General features: G+C 37.4%; 1 protein-coding gene across 1 annotated transcript in view; it reads left to right on the top strand.

Annotated features, from left to right (window-relative positions):
* The window catches only part of GALNTL5 (polypeptide N-acetylgalactosaminyltransferase like 5), a 78621-nt gene that overhangs the window by 7792 nt on the left and 67155 nt on the right, over positions 1-3674 (top strand). The gene's annotated exons all lie outside the window — the stretch shown is intronic.

Genomic DNA, 3674 nt, shown 5'->3' with positions numbered 1-3674 from the left:
GCTGAGCCTGCGCGTCCGGAGTCTGTGCTCGGCAATGGGAGAGGCCACAACAGTGAGAGGCCCGCGTACCACAAAAAAAAAAAAATTAGGTAAGTATTTTGATTTCCTCTGTTAGCCATTTTAAGGGGAAAATATACCATAAATTTAATAATTGGGAAGAGTGAGAGAATGTCCTTTTTTAGAGCCATTCAATTTTAAATTATGAAATATTTCTCATATATATTCATATATATCCATACACACACACACACAGAGAAAATAATAAAACAGGCTTGTATGTATTTACCACCTAAATTGAACAATTTTTATGTAGTTTGCTGTATCTGTTTCAGATAGCGTTCTGTGTTTCAAAGAAATAAATTTTAATAGGTACAGTAAAAACTTCACCCCAGTTTTTCCTCCTCCCTAGATATCTTCCTCATTTCTTTTATTTATTTTCTTTAAGAAAAATGCAGTATGTATTTTGTTTGTTTTTTGTTTTTTGTTTTTTGTTTTTGCAGTACGCAGGCCTCTCACTGTTGTGGCCTCTCCCATTGCGGAGCACAGGCTCCGGACGCGCAGGCTCAGCAGCCATGGCTCACGGGCCCAGCTGCTTCGCGGCATGTGGGATCTTCCCGGACCGGGGCACGAACCCGTGTGCCCTGCATCGGCAGGCGGACTCTCTACCACTGCGCCACCAGGGAAGCCCCAGTATGTATTTTTTAAAATAAATTTATTTATTTATTTATTTAGGCTGCGTTGGGTCTTTGTTGCTTGTTGCTGTGCGCGGGGCTTTCTCTAGTTGTGGTGCGTGGGGCTACTCTTCATTGCGGTGCACAGGCTTCTCATTGTGGTGGCTTCTCTTGTTGCGGAGCACGAGCTCTAGGCACGCGGGCTTCAATAGTTGTGGCACTTGGGCTGCAGTACTTGTGGCTCACGGACTCTAGAGTGCAGGCTCAGTAGTTGTGGCACACAGGCTTAGATGCTCTGCAGCATGTGGGATCTTCCCGGACCAGGGCTTGAACCCGTGTCCCCTGCATTGGCAGTTGGATTCTTAACCACTGCGCCACCAGGGAAGACCCATAGTATGTATTTTTAATATATTTGTAGCTATTCTGGAATGAATTGCAGTGCCACTATGGATATTAACATGTAAGTCTGTATAAACATATTTTGTTTCTCTCAGGTAAATACCTAGGTATGGGATGGATGGGTCATATGGTAGCTGTATGCTTAACTTTAAAAAAAAATGACAAACTGGTTTCCAAAGGAAGGGTACCATTTTATATTTCCTTCAGCAGGGGATGAGAATTCCATTTTCTCCAGGTTTGGCCAACACTTGACATGGTCAGATTTTTAGATTTTAACCATTCTAATGGGTGAGTAATGGTATCATTGTGGCCTTAATTTGCATTTCCCCACAACTAAGGATTTTGAACACCTTTTCATGTGCTTAATGGTCCCACGTACATCTCCTTTTGTAAAGTGTCTCTCCAAGTCTTCTGTCCCTTTTTAAATGGGGATGTTTGTCTTCTGATTTCTAAGACTTTTAAAATACATTCTGGTATCAAATCCTTTGATTTGTGGGTTGCAAATATTTTGCACAAGTCTGTGCCTTGTCTTTTCATTCTCTCTTTTTTTTAATTGAGATATAATTGATATATATCACTGTATTCATTTTAGGTGTACAACACAATGATTTTTATATATGTATATATTGCAAAATGGTTACCACAATAAATTTAATTAACATATATTATCACACATAGTTACCTTTTTTTTCTTGTGATGATAACTTTTTTCTTTTTTTTCTTTTTTTACTGTTAATATACAATTTATTCTTATATTCCAAAAGGAGAATGTTTTCTAATTTCTACAGTTGAAAACAAGATTACTTATAATCACGTAATTCACATTATTATTCGTTGCATTTTCTTTGGAAAGGATAAAAGTTATATCAGTACTTCAAGAGATAACTTAAGGTATACTCTCTTAGCAACTTGCAAGTATATAATACAGTGTGCTGACTAGAGTCACCATGCTGGGCATCTGCATTCTCCTCTGAGTGGTTTCATTCAAGAAGCAAGATTTTAAATTTCTATGATCAATTTATCACATTTTCTTGTGTGGTTTATGTTTTTTATGTTTTATCTAAAAAATCTTTGCCTATCTCAAGTTCACAAATATTTCTTTCTGTCATTTTTTTTTTTAGAAATTTTAAAGTTTTAGGTTTTACATTAACTCCATTTTGAATTAATTTCTGTGATGCTGTGAGGTAAGGATCATAGTTCATTTTTCCATATGGATCCAACAACACCATTTGTTGAAAAACTTTCCTTTTCCCATCTTGGTCCCTTTATCAAAAATCAATTGGCCAGGGCTTCCCTGGTGGCGCACTGGTTAAGAATCCTCCTGCCAATGCAGGGGACATACGTTCGAACCCTGGTCCGGGAAGATCCCACATGCTGCGGAGCAACTAAGCCGTGTGCCACAACTACTGTGCCTGCACTCTAGAGCCCATGAGCCACAACTGCGCCTGCGTGCCACAACTACTGAAGCCCGTGTGCCTAGAGCCCATGCTCCGCAAAAAGAGAAGCCACCACAATGAGAAGTCCGCACACTGCAACCAAGAGTAGCCCCCACTCACTCACCCCAACTAGAGAAAGCCCACGCACAGCAAAGAAGACCCAACGCAGCCTAAAATAAATAAATTTATTTTAAAAAATCAATTGGCCATTTTTGTTGGATCTGTTTCTGAACTCTATTCTCATTCTTTTTAGAAATTGTTTTGGTTACTCTAGGTCTTTTGCTTGTCCATATATATTTTAGAAACAGCTTGTCAATTTCTACAAAAAAGCCTGCTGGTATTTTGAATGGAATTGCATTGAGTCTATAGATCAGTCTGGGGAGAATTAATATCTTAATAATATTGCTTTACCTGCATCCCACATATTTTAATATGTTGAATTTTCATTTTCATTCCGTTCTATGTATTTTTATATTCCCTTTGAGACTTTCTTCTTGGATTATTTCGAAATAGATTGTTTAATTTCCAAGTGTTTTGAATAATTTTCTGTCTTTCTATAATTGACATCCAGTTTGATTCCACTGTAGTCACAAAATATATGCTATGATTTCGATTCTTTTAGGGTTTTTTTGAGGTTTGTTTTATGATCCAGGATATGGCCTATCGTGGTGAATGCTCCATGGATACTTTGAAAAAAAATGTGTATTCCATTATTGTTAGGTGAAGTGTTTTATGTATATGTAATCTCAGTCATATCCGGTTGGTTGATTGTATTGTTCAATTCTTATGTATCCTTGCTGAGTTTTTGGCTAGTAGTTCTGACAACTGCTAAGAGTGGGTGTTGAAGAGCCCAATTATAATCATGGGTTTGTCTGTTTCTCCCTTCAACCCTATGCGGTTTTGTTTCATGTATTTTGAGACTGTTTTTTGGTATGTTTCTATTTAGGATCATCATATATTACTGGTAGACTGATCTTTTATCAGTATATACTGTCTCTCTTTGTCTCTAGTAATTTTCTTTGTTCTAAAGTCTATTTTATCTGATATTAATGTAGTTAGTCCTGCTTTTAAAATTATTTGCAAGATATATCTTTTTCTATCCTTTTACTTTCAATCCACCTACTTCACATTGAGGGGAGTTTCTTGTAGAGAGCATATTGTTAGAACT

This window comes from Lipotes vexillifer, unplaced genomic scaffold (assembly GCF_000442215.2).
Source record: "Lipotes vexillifer unplaced genomic scaffold, Lipotes_vexillifer_v1.1 scaffold472, whole genome shotgun sequence".
NCBI lineage: Eukaryota > Metazoa > Chordata > Mammalia > Artiodactyla > Lipotidae > Lipotes > Lipotes vexillifer.
The sequence above is the reverse complement of the archived record's forward strand: the minus strand, read 5'-3'. Positions and strand labels throughout refer to the sequence as shown.